The 12500-nt window shown below is 43.9% G+C and overlaps 1 long non-coding RNA gene and 1 pseudogene across 1 annotated transcript in view; one reads left to right on the plus strand and one right to left on the minus strand.

Annotated features, from left to right (window-relative positions):
* Positions 1-3608, minus strand: part of LOC135530552 (uncharacterized) — a 5074-nt gene extending 1466 nt beyond the window's left edge. The window contains exon 1 of the long non-coding RNA XR_010453865.1: positions 3484-3608. This is a non-coding gene — a long non-coding RNA (uncharacterized LOC135530552). The remainder of the gene's footprint in view (positions 1-3483) is intronic.
* A 1753-nt stretch (positions 3609-5361) lies between these two features.
* Positions 5362-12500, plus strand: part of LOC135530553 (cytohesin-4-like) — a 21455-nt pseudogene continuing 14316 nt past the window's right edge.

The following is a 12500-nucleotide window of genomic DNA, read 5'->3' on the forward strand; positions in this document are numbered from 1 at the left end:
CTCTCAATCTATCTTCTTCCTCATTGGAAACAACCTGCATCTTCATCACATTAGGTATGAGAATTTTAAACAAACACAAATACTCTGTCATTTTTCAGTTCGTCTTGTACTCAATATTTCCATTTGTGTCATTTTTACAAACACTCATATCCAGCGTGCTACTCACAGAGGTCACAGAGGTTGACAAGGGCTCATAACCACGGCAACCAGAGTAGGTCACATGGTTTACAGGAAGCCAGCTTGTGTTTTAGAGAGTGATGAGTCTGTCTGGGTTTTACCATAACCTCCTTCCTCCTTCACCAAAAACACTTGTTTAAGAGACAGACGCTGGAGACAATGTCTTCATATTATTTGGCATATTACAAAACAGCTGATCGTGATAAACATACAACACTGTAATATATGAGCTAATGTTACAAGCAGGGGGCTTGTGTAAATGATGCTGACAAAATGTGCCAATGGGAACCGGGCCTGTATTCACAAAGCATCTCAGACAAGGCGTGCTGATCTAGGATCAGGTCCCCCATGTCTCGTTCTTTGTGATCTCAAAGCCTAAACTGATTCTAGATCAGCACTCCTACTCTGAGAACTTTGTGAATACGAGCCCTGATTAAAACGGTCAGCACTGAAAAACAGGAAATAGATCCTTTTTGGTATTTATCTCACATTCCCCATGTTCCATGTAGAACCCTTTCCACAGAGGGTTCTATATGGAACCCATGATCTCCCTCCCCTCCTTCTCTCTTACCACCCATCCCTTTACAATCACCTGTTTAGGTATAACATCTATTGAATAATAACCTGTGAAGTGAAGTCACCGATTACTGTACACTGAAAACAGGTTGTTTACACTCTCCATGTCCCAAATGGCACCCTATTCCCTACTTAGTGCACTACTTTTGTCCAGGGCCCATAAGGGTCTATATAGTGCACTACTTTTGACCAGCACCCCATCGGGAATAGGGTGTAATTTGGTACACAGACAATAACTGTCTGGACACTGATGTCCCCTCACCTTTGTATAGCTGATGGACTTCATGACACAATGAATATGACAACAACAACACTCCCCTCTCTGTAAGGCCATGTTCCGCTCTCCTAACAATATGACCTCTACCTCATCATCTCTCAGTGTCCTAGTAAACCAGGTCTGATAGGACACAGTCCTCTCCTAACAATATGACCTCTACCTCATCATCTCTCAGTGTCCTAGTAAACCAGGTCTGATAGGACACAGTCCTCTCCTGAACATCATCTCTCAGTGTCCTAGTAAACCAGGTCTGATAGGACACAGTCCTCTCCTAACAATATGACCTCTACCTCATCATCTCTCAGTGTCCTAGTAAACCAGGTCTGATAGGACACAGTCCTCTCCTAACAATATGACCTCTACCTCACCATCTCTCAGTGTCCTAGTAAACCAGGTCTGATAGGACACAGTCCTCTCCTAACAATATGACCTCTACCTCATCATCTCTCAGTGTCCTAGTAAACCAGGTCTGATAGGACACAGTGACCTCTCCATCAACAATATGACCTCTAGCTCATCATCTCTCAGTGTCCTAGTAAACCAGGTCTGATAGGACACAGTCCTCTCCTAACAATATGACCTCTACCTCATCATCTCTCAGTGTCCTAGTAAACCAGGTCTGATAGGACACAGTCCTCTCCTAACAATATGACCTCTACCTCATCATCTCTCAGTGTCCTAGTAAACCAGGTCTGATAGGACACAGTCCTCTCCTAACAATATGACCTCTAGCTCATCATCTCTCAGTGTCCTAGTAAACCAGGTCTGATAGGACACAGTCCTCTCCTAACAATATGACCTCTACCTCATCATCTCTCAGTGTCCTAGTAAACCAGGTCTGATAGGACACAGTCCTCTCCTAACAATATGACCTCTACCTCACCATCTCTCAGTGTCCTAGTAAACCAGGTCTGATAGGACACAGTCCTCTCCTAACAATATGACCTCTACCTCATCATCTCTCAGTGTCCTAGTAAACCAGGTCTGATAGGACACAGTCCTCTCCTAACAATATGACCTCTACCTCACCATCTCTCAGTGTCCTAGTAAACCAGGTCTGATAGGACACAGTCCTCTCCTAACAATATGACCTCTACCTCACCATCTCTCAGTGTCCTAGTAAACCAGGTCTGATAGGACACAGTCCTCTCCTAACAATATGACCTCTACCTCACCATCTCTCAGTGTCCTAGTAAACCAGGTCTGATAGGACACAGTCCTCTCCTAACAATATGACCTCTACCTCATCATCTCTCAGTGTCCTAGTAAACCAGGTCTGATAGGACACAGTCCTCTCCTAACAATATGACCTCTACCTCATCATCTCTCAGTGTCCTAGTAAACCAGGTCTGATAGGACATCTTGGGGTCCAGTGTTTTAACATAGTGTCCTAGTCACAGTTCCATGAATTCACAGACAACAATGTCAAGAATGAGAACAGAAATGGGGGCCTCCATACAAACTGTAGATGAAAACCCTGACTTTTGTCTCTGACCCATCAAACAAACTGTGTGTGACATGACACACCTTTGAGTTGCAAAACACAACCTTGAACATGTCAGACAAGTGAACTGAAATCAAGCTGTACACACTATAGATAGGAGGACTGGTCCATGTGTTATGACCATCAATTACAGAGATAGATTTACCAACCACTCTATTCTATTATTTTATGAGCCAATCAAATCACTCCTTCATGATGTGTGTATTTACCTTGTTTCAGCTGCTCTGAACAACACATGTTGTGCTTCCCAAATGGCACTCTATTCCTTATATAGTGCCTTCCTGTTGAACAGGGCCCAGGGGCTCTGGTGAAAAGTAGTGCACTACATAGGGAATTCGGTGCCATTTGGGACACTGTCCCAGTGATCCTCTTACATGGCAGCATATTAAATGCATGTCCTGGCGTGTACTATACAGCTGCTATGACTGTGTTGGTTTCTCCTATCCACAACCACGACTGTCCCATGTTACATAGTGTTCTATTCTGCCATACGAGTCCATTGAAGTTGGCTTTGGGGTTCAGATTCAATAGAGCTGGATGAAAGATAGTAGTTGTCTGTTAGTCAACTAATGATGAACTAGGTAATGAGTCGTAGGGAACTGCAGTAACTGTGGAAGCTATTTTAACTCTATATCTTTTGGATAGACCTGATTAGTGGTGTCAACACACCTCTGGGTCTCTCAGCAGACTCATGTTCATAATCTGTTACATGATTTGTGAATGGAAATATCTGCACACATATTTCTGTAGATGTAAAAAGAGAACAGAAAGAGAAGCACTTGAAGTCACCCAGGACAGAGAAAGTGAAGACATCAACAAGCATCCACTCTTGGCTTCACATACTGAGAGGCCAATACAACTCCTACAGGGTTCGATCGCTCCTTGAACCAATGACTAAATCACAGCACTAAGATATCATGTGATAAAAAATAAAATGAAAAACACTTACCCATCTCCCACAACAACACATTTGATAGCCTGCATCCTGCCTAGCTTCAGTCAGCTCCCGCTTCTCTCTGTGCAACAGTCTGTCAGAGTTTCAGACAGAGAAAATAACTGCAACTCAACGCCTCATGCAACAGCAGGAAGTTGCTACAGCACTCACCTCTCTCTCTCTCTCTCTCTCTCCCTCTCTCCCTCTCAATTACTGAGTAATCTCTCTCTCCCTCTCAATTACTGAGTAATCTCTCTCTCTCTCCCTCTCTCCCTCTCAATTACTGAGTAATCTCTCTCTCTCTCCCTCTCTCTCTCTCTCTCTCCCTCTCAATTACTGAGTATCTCTCTCTCTTGATTACTCTCTCTCTCTTCCCCCTCTCTCTTTCTCTCTCTCTCTCTATTACTTGAGTAATCTCTCTCTCTTCCTCTCTCTCTCTTCTCTCTCTCTCTCTCTCTCTCTCTCTCAATTACTGAGTAATCTCAATTCAATTCGCTTCATTGGCATGAAGTAATAATGTACATATTAGCTTCTTTTAGATATTTACAATATAAAAATTAATAAAAATGAGAATCAAAAGTGTCAACGGAACAACAGTATCAACAATAACCAAGTGTCAAAATAACCATACATTGAACAACAACAATAAGCATACAGTAGAGTACATGTGCAGGTTGATTGGTCTGTCAGACACTGTCCCTCATCTTATGACAGGCAGCAATGTAGTGCGCTGCCAACCCACAGCTCTCTGCTCCTCCCCCAACAGGACGGGTAGCCTATCCTCATCAGAGAGGTCTTTGAGACCTTGAATAAGGATTTCACATTTGGGAAAATGACACTCTCTAATTGTTTTATATTTTTGACATCAATGGCAAGGCTGTGCTCACTGAGCCTGTACTTTGTCAAGGTTTTTCTAAGGTTTTGATCAGTAACCATGGTCAAATATTTAGCTACGATGTACTGTCGATTTAGGGCCACATAGCACTGCATTTTGCTTTGTGCTTGTGTTTGTGTTTCCCAATAAGCAATATAGTTTAGTTTTGACTGTGTTGTAATTTGGTTTATCCTGATTGATTGGATGTTCTGGTCCTGAGGCTTCAGTGTTAGTAGAACAGGTTTGTGAACTCAGGACCAGCAGGATGAGGGAACTCTTTTCTTTCTTTTCTCAGCTCTTGGCATTGCAGGGCTTGGTCTCTCTCTCCCTCTCTCTCTCTCTCTCTCCCTCTCTCTCTCTCTCTGCCTCTCTCTCTCTCTCTCTATTGATCACTGAGTGATCTCTCTCGATCACTGAGTGATCTCTCTATCGATCACTGAGTGATCTCTCGCTTTTCTTCTTCCTCTCCCTATCTCCGTCTCTCTCTGTCTCTCTTTCTCTCTCTCTTTCACTGTTGCAGCATGCACAAACACACATACACAGACCCCCCCCCCCCACACACACACAGCAAAGATAGCCTGCCATCACACATTGAAATGCAAGATATGTTTGAAATATTCATCATACATTTTCAAATACATTATATAATCATCATCATCATCTTCATCGTCACTGACTCTTTCAATGAAAATAAGTTGCTATAAATAACTTTTGGGCCTTGTTGACTGAACTGTAATGGTAATGTAAAAACACTAGAGGGCGTTTTGGTGCAATTTATCAAGGAGGAACCGTTTTCTTTCCCTCAGTCTGTTTTTGGTTAATTATGTTCAACGTGTCAATAACCACTTCGTGAAAGTCTATTTATACATTACACAAAATACAATAGCCTACTCGTCATTTTGATTATAACATTTGTTTCGTTTTCAAGTAAACACTTTACTGTAAACTGTAACATAAATCTACATTGAGGCAGTTGCTACATCATTGCGGATATAGCAACTTCTGTTCTGACGACGTTGATTTTCACAAGTAGCCTCGAGCCTATAATGTGACGGGAGAGAGAGGGTGTGTTGCAACAAGATACTCTTGACTGTCACTTTACATTATTGAGCTGTGGAGTTTGCATGGATGAAACCGGTTTGTTACTTTGTAATGTTTAAATACCTGTAGGTTATAGGGTCCGTAGGCTACCGAGTTTGACCGTTTCTCCTGTGTGCCAATGACCGATTGCCAAATGGGTAAGCTCTTTCACAAAGTTCACTTTTTAAAGTTGTTATTGCATTTCAATTCAGGTCTAAAATGTTATTCTCACCTGTGAATAGAAGCATTGCTACCAAAAGTAATCATAGTGGTAGGCATTATTATCTTGAATTACCCTACCTGTTTTTAACATTATTGTAGCAGATTTTTTACAAATTAATATACGTTTTCATGGTCTTGCAAGAGGAACTATGTCCTTTCCTTCCTTTCCACTGACATCCCTCCTGTTTCGAAACACTGTGAAGAATGATCATGACAGAAAGGGGAATGGTAACACCTTGATGAATGAACCACTACTTCATGCTCAGTTGTCATGGCACCTAAAAGGATGGAGGACTTATTGTAGCCCGAGTGACAGTCTGTTTGTGGTATCATACCAAGTCCTTGTCACTCATTGCCATCATAGCCATGAGTTGACAACAGCACAGACATGTCTGGGATCTGGCTTGTTTTATTACGTGTTACATAAATATAGCATCTCCAAACTTCATTTCCTTGAGATACAAAAAAGGTTATTATGTAGCTAAATTGCATTTATTGTTAAAATGCATTTTAAATTATGACATAAATATGTCATCCCAAAACTTAATTTCATGGAGTTACACGGATTATTTTGAAGCTAAATAGTATTTTGGTCATGTCAGTGTGTGAGTTTCGGGTCATATTCCAGGCTGTATGAAGGCTGTAGAACAGAGAACTAGTGGTTAGCTGTTTAACAGCTGTATAATACCCATATCTAACACTAACTAACCAAAACTGCTGCTTGTTGATATTTTTCTTTAACCTCTTAAGTTAGAGCCAACACCCTCCTCTGGTTCGCATGGATGCATGCCTACACACACACACACACACACACACACACACACACACACACACACACACACACACACACACACACACACACACACACACACACACACACACACACACACACACACACACACACACACACACACACACACACACACACACACACACACACACACACACACACACACACACACACACACACCCATGGCTCATGGTTGCCATGCTTGGATGAAGATAAACGACGTGAGTTTGGTTAGCTCTTTGCAGTTCTTTTATATTCCTCCTAATGCATTACTTTTCACAGCTTCACAAACACATAGAAAACATGGTGTGTATGGATATCTAGCCTGCTATAAATGAACTGGGTAATATCACATCCGCTATTGCATTAACACAGTAGCTCGTGCATTTGCATACCACACACAAAGTTAGGAGCCGAGAGCTCATCAGGTAGGAGTATCGACAGACAGTTGTGGGATGAAGGGTTGTGAAAGAGAGAGTGGAAACACAATGTGATGGGATACCTGTGCGCTGTATCTGAATGGCTTGTGGTGATGACTGGTATCGTTCCTATGAACGCTACTAGTCATATTCTGTCCTTCTTCCTGTTCATTTGATGCTAAATCTCTTCTGTGGCCGGTTCAGTGGTTTCTCTGTAATGTGCTTTTCATTTGGTTAAGATTATCTTGCAGATGTACGTAACAGGGATTTGTTTTTAACTGTCGGCCATCTGATGAGATGTTGTGGACTTCTGGTGCTTTTGAACGGACGCTTCTTCCTCTTCCTCCTCCATTGTCCTCCTCTTTTTTGTCATCATCCTCCTCATGTTCTTCTTCTTCTCCTCTTTCTCCTCTTCCTTTTCAATCCACTCTCCTCCCTCTTCCTCCATCTCTTCTCTCCTTCTCTTCCTCCATCTCTTCTCTCCTTCTCTTCCTCCATCTCTTCTCTCCTTCTCTTCTGCCATCTCTTCTCTCCTTCTCTTCCTCCATCTCTTCTCTCCTTCTCTTCCTCCATCTCTTCTCTCCTTCTCTTCCTCCATCTCTTCTCTCCTTCTCTTCCTCCATCTCTTCTCTCCTTCTCTTCCTCCATCTCTTCTCTCCTTCTCTTCCTCCATCTCTTCTCTCCTCCCTCTTCCTCCATCTCCTTCTCTCCTTCTCTTCCTCCATCTCTTCTCTCCTTCTCTTCTCTCCATCTCTTCTCTCCATCTCTTCCTCCTTCTCTTCCTCCATCTCTTCTCTCATCCTTCTTCCTCCATCTCTTCTCTCCTTCTCTTCCTCCATCTCTTCTCTCCTTCTCTTCCTCCATCTCTTCTCTCCTCCCTCTTCCTCCATCTCTTCTCGGCTTCTCTTCCTCCATCTCTTCTCTCCTCCCTCTTCCTCCATCTCTTCTCTCCTTCTCTTCCTCCATCTCTTCTCTCCTCCCTCTTCCTCCATCTCTTCTCGACTTATCTTCCTCCATCTCTTCTCTCCTTCTCTTCCTCCATCTCTTCTCTCCTCCCTCTTCCTCCATCTCTTCTCGACTTATCTTCCTCCATCTCTTCTCTCCTTCTCTTCCTCCATCTCTTCTCTCCTTCTCTTCCTCCATCTCTTCTCTCCTTCTCTTCCTCCATCTCTTCTCTCCTTCTCTTCCTCCATCTCTTCTCTCCTCCCTCTTCCTCCATCTCTTCTCTCCTTCTCTTCCTCCATCTCTTCTCTCCTTCTCTTCCTCCATCTCTTCTCTCCTCCCTCTTCCTCCATCTCTTCTCTCCTTCTCTTCCTCCATCTCCTTCTCTTCTCTTCTCTCCCTCTTCCTCCATCTCTTCTCTCCTTCTCTTCCTCCTTCTCTTCTCCCCTCCATCTTTCCTCGATCTCCTTCTCTTCTCCTCTCCTCTCTTCCTCCATCTCTTTCTCTTCTCTTCTCCCTGTCTTCAGATTATAACCTTCCTCCATCTCTTGTGTCTCTTCCTCCATGTCTTCAGATAATAACTTCCTCCTGTTCTGTCTCCCTCCAGTGTCTTCAGATAATCCCTCTTCCTCCATCTTGTCGTATCTCCCTCCAGTGTCTTCTCAGATAATAACCTCTTCCTCCATCTCTTGTGTCTCCACTTCCTCCATGTCTTCAGATAATCTTCCTCCATCCTTTGTCCTTCTCCACTCCATGTCTTCAGATAATCCCTCTTCCTCCATCTTGTCGACTTCTCCCTCCATGTCTTTCAGATAATCCCTCCTGTTTCGTGTCTCCCTCGTGTCTTCCAGATAATAACTCCTCCTGTTCCTCCATCTCTCCACTTCAGTGTCTTCAGATAATAACTCCATCCTGTTGTTGTTCTCCCTCCATGTCTTCAGATAATAACCCTCCTGTTTCGTGTCTCTTCCTCCAGTGTCCTTCAGATTCTCCTCCTCCTTGTCTTCTCCCTCCAGTGTTTCAGATAATAACCCTCCTGTTTTACCATCTCTCCACTACAGTGTCTTCAGATTATAACCCTCCTGTTGTTGTGTCTCCACTACAGTGTCTTCAGATAATAACCCTCCTGTTGTTGTGTCTCCACTACAGTGTCTTCAGATTTAACCCTCCTGTTGTTGTGTCTCCACTACAGTGTCTTCAGATAATAACCCTCCTGTTGATGTGTCTCCACTACAGTGTCTTCAGATAATAACCTTCCTGTTGTCGTGTCTCCACTACAGTGTCTTCAGATAATAACCTTCCTGTTGTTGTGTCTCCACTACAGTGTCTTCAGATAATAACCTCCTGTTGTCGTGTCTCCACTACAGTGTCTTCAGATAATAACCTTCCTGTTGTTGTGTCTCCACTACAGTGTCTTCAGATAATAACCTTCCTGTTGTCGTGTCTCCACTACAGTGTCTTCAGATAATAACCTTCCTGTTGTTGTGTCTCCACTACAGTGTCTTCAGATAATAACCTTCCTGTTGTCATGTCTCCACTACAGTGTCTTCAGATTTCACTGCAGATGAGAGGTTGGAGATTGAAAGCATGAAGATGCATAAGAGAGACCTGCTAGAGGACATCCAGGTAAACACACACACACACACACACACACACACACACACACACACACACGGAGGTCTATGGTCTATGAATCACCCTTGTCTGAACATCCTTTTCCAGAAGCTAAAGATGGAGATTGACAAAGTCATGGCTGAAGTTCAAGACTTTGAGTCTACAGAGGAGAAGTGAGTGGCCTTTAATCTTTTATCCTTCCTTAACCATTATCACTGTTCTTCTTTTTTAACCATTAGGCTTGTAATCATTCCCTATTCATTCCCTATTCACCCCCTATTCATAGCCTGCTCACCCCCTATTCATTCCCTATTCATTCCCTATTCACCCCCTATTCATAGCCTGCTCAACCGCTATTCATTCCCTATTCATTCCCTATTCACCCCCTATTCATTCAACCCCTATTCATTCCCTATTCATTCCCTATTCACCCCCTATTCATAGCCTGCTCACCCCCTATTCATTCCCTATTCATTCCCTATTCACCCCCTATTCATTCCCTATTCACCCCCTATTCACCCCCTATTCATAGCCTGCTCACCCCCTATTCATTCCCTATTCATTCCCTATTCATTCCCTATTCATTCCCTATTCACCCCCTATTCATAGCCTGCTCAACCGCTATTCATTCCCTATTCATTCCCTATTCATTCCCTATTCATTCCCTATTCACCCCCTATTCATAGCCTGCTCACCCCCTATTCATTCCCTATTCATTCCCTATTCACCCCCTATTCATAGCCTGCTCAACCCCTATTCATTCCCTATTCACCCCCTATTCATAGCCTGCTCACCCCTATTCATTCCCTATTCATTCCCTATTCACCCCCTATTCATAGCCTGCTCAACCCCTATTCATTCCCTATTCACCCCCTATTCATAGCCTGCTCACCCCCTATTCATTCCCTCTTCACCCCCTATTCATAGCCTGCTCAACCGCTATTCATTCCCTATTCACCCCCTATTCATAGCCTGCTCACCCCCTATTCATAGCCTGCTCACCCCCTATTCATTCCCTATTCACCCCCTATTCATAGCCTGCTCACCACCTATTCATTCACCCCTATTCATTCCCCATTCACCCCCTATTCATAGCCTGCTCACCCCCTGTTCATAGCCTGCTCACCCCCTATTCATTCCCTATTCACCCCCTATTCATAGCCTGCTCACCCTATTCATAGCCTGCTCACCCCTATTCATTCCCTATTCACCCCCTATTCATAGCCTGCTCACCCCCTATTCATAGCCTGCTCACCCCCTATTCATAGCCTGCTCACCCCCTATTCATTCCCTATTCACCCCCTATTCACCCCCTATTCATAGCCTGCTCAACCCCTATTCATTCCCTATTCACCCCCTATTCATAGCCTGCTCACCCCCTATTCATTCCCTATTCATTCCCTATTCACCCCCTATTCATAGCCTGCTCAACCGCTATTCATTCCCTATTCACCCCCTATTCATAGCCTGCTCACCCCCTATTCATAGCCTGCTCACCCCCTATTCATTCCCTATTCACCCCCTATTCATAGCCTGCTCACCACCTATTCATAGCCTGCTCACCCCCTATTCATTCCCCATTCACCCCCTATTCATAGCCTGCTCACCCCCTGTTCATAGCCTGCTCACCCCCTATTCATAGCCTGCTCCCCCTATTCATAGCCTGCTCACCCCCTATTCATTCCCTATTCACCCCTATTCATTCCCTATTCACCCCCTATTCATTCCCCATTCACCCCCTATTCATAGCCTGCTCACCCCCTATTCATAGCCTGCTCACCCCCTATTCATTCCCTATTCACCCCCTATTCATAGCCTGCTCACCCCCTATTCATTCCCTATTCACCCCCTATTCATATTCACCCCCTATTCATTCCCTATTCACCCCCTATTCATAGCCTGCTCACCCCCTATTCATTCCCTATTCCCTATTCATAGCCTGCTCCCCCTATTCATAGCCTGCTCACCCCCTATTCATTCCCTATTCACCCCCAATTCATTCCCTAATCAGTTCATTCCCTAATCAGTCCCTTTTCATTCCTTATCCATCATGTCCTTATCCAACATGTGTTATCCTTTATTAACTATGTGGTCATCTTTTATGAATGTCTTATTCTTTGCTGATGAATCACTTCTCCACTAGTTGAACATGTCTTATTATTTCCTGTCCTGTAGCTAACAACCCATACAATGAATTACACCGACCTACTTCACTGCATCGTGTTTGTTCACAAGGTCATTTGTTAAGAAGTTATTCTGTTATTGTTTTCTCTCTATGCAGCAAAGTCCTTGAGAAAGGAAAGCAGTTCTCAAGCGGGAAGAAGAAATTCAACATGGACCCGAAAAAGGTGAGTGAACAAATGGTCTGTCATCGTGAGAGAGAGAGGGGAGGAGAGTAGCGAGAGCAAACCGCATCCTGTCCCCTCTGAGTGGGGGGAGGAAATGTTGGGGGGGGGGGGGTTAGGAGCATGTGAGACCACCTACAAGTAAGTACACACGTACACAGACACACTGAAGCCATGATGACATCATACTTGACCTATGAACCACAGCTCTGTATAGGTAGGTTGTGGCTGGAACAAATGATGACATTTTTCCTCAATTCTTACAACGTTAAGTCTGAGAGAGTGGTACAGTCCACTCATATCACCTTTGAATGTTTGGACACAGGAAAGTGGTGTGTGTGTGTGTGTGTGTGTGTGTGTGTGTGTGTGTGTGTGAGTGTGTGTGTGTGTGTGTGTGTGTGTGTGTGTGTGTGTGTGTGTGTGTGTGTGTGTGTGTGCCTGAGCCACCTTCTCAGGTCAAACAGAGGCTCCACTATGGGCTTCCTTTCTGACAGGAAGATGCATCTCTCATAACAGCAGCAATGCCTTGTGCGTGTCTCATCAAGACAATGCACTGTGGTTAAAGTTCAACCACAGCATCATAGTTCATAGCTATGACAACCATCTCACAACATGCATCTGTTGTCACCCGTTACCTTCTATTCTCCTGGACTAGATACAGAGTTAGGTAAAGAATACCAGCTATCTGGGTCAGGGAAAGACATTGGTGGAATGTCAGGTGATGTCTGAAGTAAAATTGTGTGTTA

Source organism: Oncorhynchus masou, unplaced genomic scaffold (genome assembly GCF_036934945.1).
Source record: "Oncorhynchus masou masou isolate Uvic2021 unplaced genomic scaffold, UVic_Omas_1.1 unplaced_scaffold_1378, whole genome shotgun sequence".
In the NCBI taxonomy this organism is placed as follows: domain Eukaryota; kingdom Metazoa; phylum Chordata; class Actinopteri; order Salmoniformes; family Salmonidae; genus Oncorhynchus; species Oncorhynchus masou.